This window comes from Mus caroli, unplaced genomic scaffold, assembly GCF_978045245.1.
Source record: "Mus caroli unplaced genomic scaffold, Mus_caroli_1 scaffold_17, whole genome shotgun sequence".
NCBI classification, from domain to species: domain Eukaryota; kingdom Metazoa; phylum Chordata; class Mammalia; order Rodentia; family Muridae; genus Mus; species Mus caroli.
The window spans coordinates 24244857-24257654 of record NW_028227272.1 but is presented as its reverse complement, the minus strand read 5'-3'; positions in this window follow the sequence as shown (position 1 = coordinate 24257654).

Here is a 12798-nt window from a genome sequence, read left to right as displayed (position 1 = left end):
AGTGTTATTCATAATACCTAGAAACTGGAAACAACCTTGTCATTAATATCTAGAAATAGGAAACAACCTTGATGCCCCTCAACTGAAGAATGAATACAGAAAATGAGGTTCATTTATACAATGGAATACTATCCAGCTATTATAAACAAAGGGCATTAGGGTTTTATATGCAAATGGATGGAAGTAGAAAGTATCATTCTGAGTGAGGTAATCCAGACCACAAAGGACATCACTTATAAGTGGATATTAGCCAAAAAGTATAGGATACCCATGCTACAATCTACAGAAGCTAAACAAACAAACAAACAAACAAACAAGCAAACAAAAGTCAAGTGAGGATGCCTAAATGTCACTTAGAAGGGGATGCAAAATAATAATAAGAGGCAGATGGAGGGAGGAAACTGGGAGGGAGAAGGACAGGGTGGGTTTCATAATCAGGTATGGGAAGAAACAGGAGAGAGTGCCAGAGGGCCAGGAGAATGAGTGGAAATTAGCTGCCTGTGTGGCCTGAGCACATCTCTAGGACATGCCATTAACCTGGGATGTGGGTGGCTCCCAGGAGCCTATGGGGTGACTTTAGCTGAGACACATAGCAGTCACAATATGGAACCATAAGTGGCAACCTCCAGTAGCCATGTACTACCCCCAGTGGAGAGATGAGAACACCAACGGACTCACAAATCTTTCCACTCAAATTTGGTTCTGTCCACAAGAAATGTAGGGACAAAGGTAGATCAGAGTCTGTGGCAATAGCCAATGAATAACTGACCCAACTTAAGACCCATCCCATGGGCAAACACCAATCCCTGACACTATTAATGATACTCTATTATGCTTTCAAACAGGAGCCTAGCATAACTGTCCTCTAACAGTCTCCACCCAATACCTGACTGAAACAGATTAAGAGATCGACAGTTAAAGACATCTATTTTATTAGTTGCCAATCTCATTGTAGTTTAAGTTTAATTAACCCTATTTAGTTTTGTCAATACCAGTGTTCTTCTTGATCTCTCCTGGTTTATCTTTTATACTCTACTGCCCAACCATCTTTTTTTTTTGCACTTCTTACATTTATCCTTTGGAATTTCCTTGGGAATAATTGAGAGTCTCCCTCACTAGAATGAGTTAAATAACTCACGATTGAGAATTTTATTTTGTAAGACTGTTTATACTTCTTTCTGGCTTTATTGTTTTATTTAGTGTTAATGTCTACTATAACATACTTGTTTTATTGCTGATTTTATAATATAGTTAAAATGTAATCATGAAGTATACTTCTTGCTAACTTGATCTCTTTGGTTACAGTGATTTCCAGAATTATTTTTGCTTAGTGACTTGGCAAAGGAAATAATGTGGGAAGAGTAGTGATGGAAGTTAATGATAACTTTCAGATCATAATTTTACTCAGTGATGGCACAGATTAAGTACTCTAACATGTTTAGCCTCAGTTTTCTCAGGATGAATAGATTTCACTGGTCAAAGCCATCTTAGTTCAAGTGCTTGGACATGGATCATAGTGTTTTGGCTTGTTTACTTAATGGTTAATTTCACCTCCCAAATCATTTAGTTTCAAAGGGTGAATATGATTCAAGCAGCTAGTGACATGCCAATTCTGTCTAAATTCCTACAGAATGAAAATATGAACTCAGGGAAAACTTTTGATCATCTGTAGCCCATTGATATTGATGACTTAAAATCATCTCAGTCAAAATAATTTTTATTCATATGATGTAAGGCTCATGGACTTAATTGACTTAGTAAATTGCTTAATATCAGCAATTGATGTATTTCCTGGAATTATTTTATGATTTAATTCAATGATCACAACATTTGATGAGAATCTTTCTTTATAGCCTGTATCTTATAGCAAGAGTCATTTTCTTGTATTATTAAAGTTAAATGTATCTACTTATAGTGCAAAACCATAATTGCTTACTTTATTTCTTAGGAATCCTTCCAAGTCTATGAAATCAGGAAAACATATTCATATAAGTGGTTTCAGTAAAATTAAGATTTAAAAGTAAATCCTGTTCCTTCCCACAGCAGAGACTTGTCTAGATTCTCTAGGAAATCTTTTCCCCATATTTTCAGGTACAATTCTTGCCTCCACCCTGTATGCCTACCTGCCAAGCTTATCAGCCATCTGACTTTTGCAGCCACCAGTTAGACCCTGGTACTTCCAATGTGACAGTCTTCTTGACTACACACTTAACTTCCTGAGATCTCCAGGTCCCATCCAGTAGGCTAGAGTTTACATAAGCTATGGCAAGCACACATGGACAGCCACATCAGAATCCATGGGCCAGAGGAGAGGTCCAACAAGTGGTGCCTTGTATTGTGGGTTTTTTCCCTGCATACAGTAGAAGACACTTAAAAGGAGACTAGGGATAGAATCTCCACCATTGAATACTAATTCCATTGAGAAAACATTTTTTAAAACTATTTCTTTGTGTATGCATGTGTGAATATGTGGTATGCATGTGTGTGTTTGTATGTGTATGAGAGAGCAAAACAAAGACAGAAGCAGAGAGACATACAGAGAGAAATAGTTACAGACATATTCAGAGAGAGAGAGAGAGAGAGGGAGAGAGAGAGAGAGAGAGAGAGAGAGAGAGAGAGAGAGAGAGAGAGAGAGAGAGAGGAGAGAGAGAGAGAGAGAGGGAGAGGGGAGGGAGAGAGAAAGGGAGAGGGAGAGACAAGAGAGAGAGGAGAGAAAGGGGAGAGAAAGAGGAGAGAAAGGAGAGAGAGGAGAGACATAGGGAGAGTGTGTGTGTTTATGCATTCCAAGTACAACAAGAACCTGTAGAAGCTAGATGGTCACTGGATCCTCAGAAACTGGAATAACAGTTGACTGTAAGTTGCTATGTATGTGAGTTGTAGGAACTGAACTTCAATACACTGCAAGAACACTAAGTCCTCTTAAATACTGAGCCATCTTTTGAACTCTATAACTGACAATTTTTCATTAATTAATTAATTAATTAATTTACTTTACATCTCGATTGCATCCCCTCCCCCCTTCTTTCCTAGTCCCAACCTTGAACTCCCTTACCACATTACCCCCTACCATTCTCCTCAGAGAAAGTGAGGTCCCCCTCTCTGGGTGCCAACCCTTCCTGGCACATCAAGTCTGCAGCAGAACTAAGTGCATACACTCCCATTGAGGCCAGAGAAGGTATCCCAGCTAGAGGACAGGAATCTAAAGGCAGGCAACTAAGTCAGAGTCAGAGACAGGCCCCACTTCAAGAATTAGGGGACCCACACGAAGACCAAGCTGAACACCTGCTACATTTGTGGAGGGAGCCTAAGTCCTGTCCATGCATGCTTTTTGGTTGGTGGTTCAGTCTCTGTGAGTGAGCCCCATGGGCCCACCCAGGTTAATTTGCTTTGTAGGTCTTCTTATGGTATTCTTAATCCCTCCAAGTCTCTTAATTCTTCCCCTGACTCTTCCACAAGAGTCCCTGAGCTCTGTCTAACGTTTTTCTATGGGTCTCTGCATCTGTTTCCATCAGCTGTTGGATGAAGCCTATCATAGGATAGCTGTACTAGGCTCCTGTCTTCAATCATAACAGAGTATCATTAATAGGGTCAGGTGGTTGGCTTTCTCATATATGGTAAGTCTTAACCATCTTACAACTTAACATCTCCTGAACATTATACACACTTCACTAAAAGAAGAAAGATGTGCTGAAAAAAAAAGACCACTTCCTTTGTCTGTGCTGGGATTAGAGGTGGATTGTGTTTGTATAAATCATGTGCATGGAGTCAGAACTGTTGTATATTAAGTTTCCCTGTTGTGTTCAGAAGATATTATTTCTTTGCAGTGATCCAAAACTTCCGCTTTTTGCATCCTTTCCACCCCTTCTCACAAATATGGGCATCCCTGAGTCTGAGAAAAAGGGGTGTGCTAGAGATGTTCCACTTACGGCTGAAATTCCATAATGTCTCATTGTGTCCACCTTAGGCAACATGGATCACAGCCTTAATCACCATCTGCTGCAAATGGAATCTTCTATGATGATGGTTCAGAGGTGTCTTAATCTACTGCTAACTGATCCACAGTGAGTTTACCATATATACTTATTATCATCTTCTATTTTTTTTGAGAATGCATTAGTTTTCACTGTAGAGTTCTTTCACTTCTTGATTAGATTTATTAAATGGTACTGTTCTATTGTGAATGATATTATATCCATAATTACTTCCACAATCTGTTCACAATTGGTTTTTTATGAGTTTTGTGTTAATTTTCTTTCCTGAAACACTGTTCTTTGCTGTATGATATTTTTTTGGTAACTCATATATCTCTACTATATAGAACCAGATCATTTGCAAGTGACATATCTTGGCTTCTTCCCTCTATAGCTGTATTTTAATCATCAACTCTGTACTGACTTTTCTGTACTTAGGATTTGCATTACTCTATCAAGTAAGAGAGGAGAAAGTAGGCAGACTTACTTCTAATTTCAGTGTAAGCATTTCTTTCCCATGTAGTATAATGTTGGGTATAGACTTGTATGTTAGGCTTTGACACACTAAAGTCTGTTTCTTCTATTCCCAGTGTTTTAGGACTCCTGCCATCAAGAATTGTTGTATGGTTGGTATATATACCAACCATATATATATGGATGACTCATGTAATTTCTGGCCTTGAGTTCATCTATGTGATAGTATTACATTTACTGATTTGCATATGTTTCTTGAAAATCACTGTAGCAAAACCAAATTGATCATGATGAATAATCTATTACATTTTTTTGAGAATTTTGTATAGAATGTTTTGAGTGTATTCAGTCTCTTTTCCCAAAATCTTCCCAGATTCACCCTATTTCCCTTTCCACTCAACACTGTGTCTTTTCTAAAACTTTTTAGGTCAATTTGTGCTGCCAAAATATTATTAGATATATAGTTCTCCACTTAAATGTGGTTAATCAAGTTTACACTTTTACAGAAAATTGACCTTCCTTTTCTTAAAAGTTAAGGATTGCTAATAACTCTTTGGCTAACACTGAAACTCCATGCATAAGTCCTGTCTCCATGCTAGAATTTGGCTTGTATTAAGCTTTCACGGGTCTTGTGCATGTTGCTACATTTCTTTGAATTCATCTGTGTAGTTACTCTGATGAGTGCAGAAGACACTTTTTTTTTGTTTTGCTTTGTTTTGTTTTGTTTTGTTTTTGTTGTTGTTGTTTTTTCATCCATCCACTGCCTCTGGCTCTTACACTTTTTCTGTGTTCTATTCTGAAGTGATCCATGAGAATTTGGAGGAAGGCCAATGTATGTATATTCCATTTAGAGTTAGACATTCTGCGGTCTTTTGTACTTTGGATGCTGGCCAATAGTATAATCGCTATCATATAGAAACTCTCCTAATATGGGTTAATAGTTGCCTTGTGTATAGATATGCTGATTCATCAAAAAGAGTTGGCTTAATGCTCCTTTTTGTTTCTGTACATTTCAAATATTTAATCATTTATATGTTTGTTTATGTATGTATGTATGTATATATGTATGTATGTATGTATGTATGTATTTAACACTCCATATTTTATTTCTCTCCCAGTCCACCCTTCCACTGTTCCAAATCCCATACCTTCTCCCTGCACCCGTCTTCACGAGGATATCACCTACCCAACCCCACCTGACCTCTAAACTCCCTGGGGCCTCCAGTCTCTTGAGGTTTAGGTGCATCCTCTCTGACTGAACCCAGACCTGTCGGTTCTCTGCTGTATATGTGTTGGGGGCCTCATATCAGTTGGTGTATGCTGCCTGGTTGGTGGAGTAGCCTCCAAATTACTGATGCTAACTCTCTGCAGTTCATTGTCCTGCTTCTTGGAAGCCCCACCAAAGAGACTCCAGTGTTGTGTATGGACAGTTTGCCTCTGCATTTTTTCCCACAAAAGCTCCCATCTTCCCTCCCTGCCAAGGCACTCTGGTCGAGTCAGCTTGTCAGGCAGGGATGCCTAAAAGCTGCTCATGAAGCAAAAAGAGTTTCACAGAAACTTGCTCCTGGAGTCTGGCGTTCTCTAACCCATACATTAATTTTCCATTCCCGCGTTAGTCTAGTGGATGGATCCATGTGCCCTCTTTATTATAAATGCCTTTTAAGATTGAATTCTGACATAGCTAAAGCCTTTCGCCAGTGTTCCAACAGTCCTAGAACGTCCTTGAGCTAGACAATGACATTCAGAATAGCCTTTGGTATTACACTATCAATAAAAGCCAAGTCACTCCCATATACAGGAATTTACAATGGTTTAGGAAGTAGATCGGGCTGTGGTTTTAGAGTATTGCATTATTCATGAGATGGTTAGCTAGAATGGAACTACCTAGTTAGAACCATGACTTGGGTGTGAAAGCCCTTGCCCTAGGAGAGTAAAGACCTCACACCTGGCTTCTAAGACTATAGCTGAGTTACACCCATACACACATATTTACAATGGCCTAAGGGGAAGGTGGACTATACAATAGCCTAAAATAGGAACTATGGCAAGGGCACGAAGCCCTTGACCCAGGCTTCTAAGATTAAGTGAATCTTAGGTGGAGCCCTTGTTGATCCCAGTTGTTAACTATGAATTCTATCCCTGGTGGTTCCTGTTAGACCTTTTGTGTTTGCATTCCTCTGTTTTATGTAAGATTCCAGTTACCTCATTTGTACCTTGCGAATATGTCACCCAACTTCCTTATTGTCTTCTGCATAAAAAGTCTGATGCTCGATTTGACATTACATTCAGATTCCTGTGTGCATCTGTTTGTCATTCATCCGACGCTTTGTCCACCCGCGACTAGAGACCCGATCCAAGCAGACAAAGGGGCCCAGATGGTCTGCGGCACCTCCCCTCTGTGGCTTCTCACTGAATTGCTCAAAGTAACTCTAGCAATTTGTTCTAGTCTTATGGCTCCTACTCAGTCTCTGGTTCATTCTGTCTTCACTTGCCACCTGTCTCTGTAAAACTGTCTTTGTAAAATTGTCTCCTAACTGTGCTTATAATAAGTTTTCATGCCCTGAACATTTGCAAGCTCCAAAATTTTATGTCATATAACTTAAAAGGAACAATTCTTTATGTCTATTTTATAAATAAAATTTGGAAGTAGTGTAGGATTATAAAGCTTACTCTCTTATCAAGAAGAGCAATCGCTCTTACCAGGATGCTAGGTCTACAGTTTAAAAAAACAAACAAAAAAAAAAAAACAAAAAACAGGCATAAGTCTTTGTATTCTGAGACTTTACAGACAAAAAGATATAAATGCAATCAGACCCTGAAGTCAATGAAAATAAAGGATTATGTTGTTAGAATGCAGTGGGTTTTTAAGCATGTTGTGACAGACGATACCTCTATGATTTCCTAGGGAGATTCAAGGGACAAGCGGAAGAATTTAATATTCTGGAGGGCAATTGTGACTTGTGTAACAAATGACAAAGATTCAAGTTGAATAATAAATTGAAGTAAATAACCTTGAAATGGATTAGGTTTGGTGAACAAGCAGAATATAGCTCAAGTGAAGACTTAGAACATTGACTATGAATCGGAATTCATTATAAACTTAGTATGATATTTTTTCTTTTTGTTTTATAAGGACTTTTTATTGCACAGTTTGGAAAACTAACACATGGGAACAATAAATAAAACAAAAATGCTACACAGAACATTAGTGTGTATTATAATCACGTTATAAGTTGTTAATCCAAGTATTTCAGTTTCTTTTTTATTATTATTTTATATATTTACATTCCAAATGTTGTCCCTCTTCCCAGTCTCCCCTCCCCACCCCCCCCATCCCATATCCACTCCTCTTTGCATCTAAGAGGGTGCATCCCCACCCACACATCCACTCCAGCCTCACCCCTCTAGCATCCCTCTTTGCTGGAGCAACAAGCCTGCACAAGATCAAGCACCTCCCCACCTATGGATGCCAGATAAGGCAGTCTTCTGCTATCTATGTATTGACAGCCATGGCCAACTCATGTATACTTTTTGGTTAGAGGTTTAGTTCCTGGGAGTTCTGAGGGGTCCAGTTAGTTGATACTGTTCTTCTTCCTATGGGGTTTCAGTCCCCTTCAGTTCCTTCACTCCTTCTCTAACTCTTTCATTGGGCTCCCTGAGCTCAGTCCAATAGTTGCCTGTGAGTGTATGAATTTGTCTCAGTCAGGTGCTGGCAAAGCTTCTCAGAGGGCAGCTATACCAGGCTCCTGTTTGCAAGAAGTTCTTAGCATCGACAATAATGTCAACGTTTGGTGTCTGTGAATGGGGTGGATCCCAAGTTGGGCTGGTCACTGGATGGCCTCTCTCCTTCACTCTCTGCTTTATTTTTGTCCTTCCATTTTTTTTTAAACACAGGAACAATTCTAGGTCAAAAATTTAAGGTTGGTTGGTGATCCCATTCCTTCACTGGGGGCCCTTTCTATCTACTGGACTGGTCTTGTCAGGTTCCATCTTCCTTTCTTAGGCATTTCAGCTAAGGTCACCCCATTGAGTACTGGAAAACTGTCACATCCCAGGTCTCTGGGACTTTCTAGAGATTCCCTCCCCACCCCAACTACCACCCTGGCACCGGCAAATTTCCATTCATTCTAATGGACATCTGGGATTATCTCCTGTCTTCCCCTGTACTGGATCCTGTTTCCATCTCCCTTCTTCTCTCACATCCAGATCTCTCCTTCCCTCTGCCTCCCATGATTACTTTCTCCCCTATTTTAAGTGGGATTGAAGAATCCGTACTTGGGTCTTTCTATATCATGGGAGTTCTGTACCTTTTGTCTAATATCCACTTATCAGTGAGCACATGGCTTGTATGTCCTTTTTCCTCACTCAGGATGACATTTTCTAGTTCCATCCATTTGCCATCAAAAGTCATGGTGTCCTCGTTTTTAATAGCTGAATAGTAATCCATTGCGTACATGAACCACATCTTCTGTATCCATTCTTTGGTTCAGGAACATCTGGGTTGCTTCCAGTTTCTGTCTGTTACAAATAAGGCTGGTATAAACATAGTGGATCATGTGTCCTTTTGTAATGGTGGAGGATCTTTTGGGTATATGCCTAGGAAAAGTATAGCTTGGTTTCCAGGTAGGACTATTTCCAATTTTCTGAGGAGCCACCAGATTGATTTCCAGAATGGTTGGACCAGTTCTCAATCCCACTAGCTATGGGATAGCTATCCCCTTCTCCATAACCTTGCCAGCATGTGCTGTCACTGGGATTTTTGATCTTCATGATTCTGATTAGTGTAAGATGAAATCTTAGAGTCATTTTGATTTGCATTTCCCTGATGACTAATGATGTTGGACATTTCTTTAAGAGCTTCTCAGCCATTCAAGATTCCTCTGTTGAGGTTCTCTGTTTAACCCCATTTTTAAATTAGGTTATTTGGTTGTTGGTGTCTAGCTCCTTAAGCTCTTTATACATTTTCGATATTAGATCTCTATCAGATATAGGGTTATTGAAGTTTTATTCCCAATCTGTAGGTTACCATTTTGTCCAATTGAAAATGTCCTATGCCTTAAAGAAGCTTTTCAGTTTCATGAAGTTCTATTTCTCAGTTTTTGATCTTAGAGCCTGAGCCACAGGTGTTCTCTTCAGGAAGTTAGTTAAATCTCTGGTACATAAGTGAAAAACCAAATATGGTCACATGTATCTGTAAAACATTGTTAGGGAGCAAAGAAAATCTGATTCAAAGTGTATTTTGTGCAGCCTAACTAGTTAACATGACATGTAAGCTTCAGGTTCAATGAAGAATCTTGTCCCAAAGTACAAAGAGGTGAACAATAGAGGTGGACACTATTGATATTTGCCACTAGAGTAATTTCTGTATTCTATAAAGTATTACAAATTGAAATAAATTATGGATAAAACTATGGATCAAAATCAGTCCTTGTGCTGTCCTCCTAGGAACATCCTCTCCATTCCTAGATATTGCCATGGAAACTGGTCCAGTTTTGAGCAAACTCAAAGCATCATTTCTTTAGTTTATTCTATTTGAGTGAAAACATGATTGGTTTCCTTTTAGTTGCTAAAATTCTAGAACAAGAGGTTAGAACATTCCTGTTTTTGATGTTAACCATTTACATGTAGGTAGAATGAGCTGATCTGTGTTTAAGCCAAGAGTCCTGTATATAAGTCTGACTTCTTTTTCTAGTTCTGTAGTAAATATCTGTACCATCATATTAACCATTTCCCTCCTTGAGAATTATATTGTCATACACAAAACATAGAGTATGGACAATAGAGTATTTGAACTGCTTCTTGCTCTAATCCTTTGTATATATAGGCCTAGCATACAAATAGTATTTATTATCTCAGGAAAAAAGTAAAAACCTTGTCATTTTTCCTTTAAAACTACTCAGTGGTCATAATTTTTATATTGCTTGTACAAGATTTCAAGTTAACAGGCAATGGCCTGGAACATTTATCCCACTGGTTTAGCTATCAAAATGCCATGATGAGATTTTCCTGGAATAATATCTACCCAAAGAAATTTCCAAGGAGCTCTATGGGATTCTGATCTGATGTCTATAAATTATGTGACAGACGTAAGAATTTAAGATTCCAAGTTATTTTTACGAGTTGAGATGACATTTGAAAGTGTGCCATGCTCGCAAACCAGTCGGATCAGTGGGGATTTGCTTGCACACAATTTTTATTAACCCCTTTGATTCTTCATTCTGACAAACAAATATTTGCATCTTAAGTGAAGTGTATGACACTGAAGCCAATTTAGTAAACCTTTACTACTAAAAGAAAATAATTAAAATATGGAAGTTAAGTTGCTTCCTTATAAAATTGCTTTTTTGGGTAGACATGTTCTTCTGGCATCCAAAGACTTGTCAAATAAGCTGACAACCAAACTTAGTTGTGGCAGATTGCTGCAGATAGATCTATCGTCCAAAACATCATAGAAAACTTAAGAACTAGAACAGAAAACCGTCTCTGCTGTTTAAAACATAATAGCTGTATTGTTTGAAATCTCATACAGGCTCTGTGAGTCCCGGTATGAATATTTCAAGGTCACCTGAGGGTCACAAGATGCAGTGAGTACTATACTAGGTACTTTTGCAATTCTTAAATGTAGGATAGAGTGATAATAAGGTGAACTAAACTTAGAATAACCTAATTACTGATCTTCATTTCAAGAAAATTTCAAGGTTGTATCCTAAGTCACAAGGGTAATGAAGCTTGAAAAAGTGGCTTTGTCAGGACCTCTTGCTGTGTAGTTCTAGATAATTAAGAATAGTTTTAAATTATGGTTTTAGGACTAATTGCTCCCCTTTTCAAAAAGATTTGAAACTCATCTCTTTCCAAAAAGCTTATTTTGTGTGTGTGTGTGTACTGATGTCACATGAATCCATATATGTGCATGTATGTGTGCGAGTGTGTATGTGTTTGTGTGTGTGTGTGTTTGTGTGTATATGTATGTGTGTGTGTGTGTGTGTGTGTGTGTGTGTGTGTGTGTGTTATAGTCAAGTTTGGGATGTAACAAAGGGCAATGGTAACAGCTTGTATTGTTTTGGGCATCTCTTGAACTCCCCTGACTGAAAACCTGAGTGGATTTAGCCATGCCAGACACTGGGAATTTTGTCATATAGTATATGGCTATTGGGGGAAGCATCATATTTCTGTTTGACATGACTCCACTTGACATATACATACATATATATGTACATATATGAAAGCCTTTAAAATAGTATTTCCATGTGGCTTTCCAAGTGTTGTTTCTCCTTTCTCTCCTTCTATATTGCCCTCCCTTCTACTCCCTGAGATGCCCCTTCTATTTCCCTTTTACCATTTCTACCATTTAGATTCTAAAACTTGCCTCTGTAGAGTTCCTTCTCCACAATTAGAGTTATGAGAATTCTATGATAACATAATGGAGATTTCACCAGTGACACTAGCTTAACCATTATCCTATTAAATGCATGATATATGTGCTATGAGTTCTTGCTGCTTTTTACAAAGGACCTAAGTCCAGTTCCCAATATCCACGCCAAGTGATTCACAGCCATCTGTAAAAACAGGTCAAGTGAATACAATTCCTTATTGTCTATGAGGGCACCTGTAAACATGTACATACATAATTAAAAATAAATATTACAAAAACATTTTGATCAGTGATGATGATAAAGGAGATCAATTTAATGGGCTGGGATGTACATTCCTGAGAAAAGCATTCCACTCTATTGCTCTATAATAGGAAATAAGCAGTAAAAGAAATGTGTAGTTGAAAAATTATGGAAAATATAGATGATGGATGCTGCTGGAAATAAGTTGGGAGCCAACTGCAACCCAATTAACTCTTAAGCAGTGGAAGGCAGTAAGCAGAGCATTTTCTCCTTAATGAGACATTCGAAATTTTATAATGTTGACTGTTATGCCTGTTTATTAAAACTGAAGACATATAAAACACAGAACAATGTATTGTACAATGACATTTATTTGATTTAAAAAACAAGCTGTATATTGCTTGTTGGTACTTTCTTAGATAAAATGATTACAAAGAACCTGAGTGATATACAAGATGTTGGTTAGAAAGAAATCAGGATACTTGTTTTTTCAGTTGTATATTCTCAGAACGTGACCCAGTACCTGCTGTATAGTAGGTGATCTACATGTTTATTATTTGGACTACAGTTTATTCAGTTATAGGATCAATATATGTTTTGTATTTGATGAGTAACAACAGTGAATATGTTACGTGTAATTTTGTCACATTGCCTTTGCTGCAAGATCGGCTGCCACTAGCCCCTACCTGAGACAATTTTGTTCTACCCTCCTTTAGCTCTGGGAGGTGTCCACACTACCA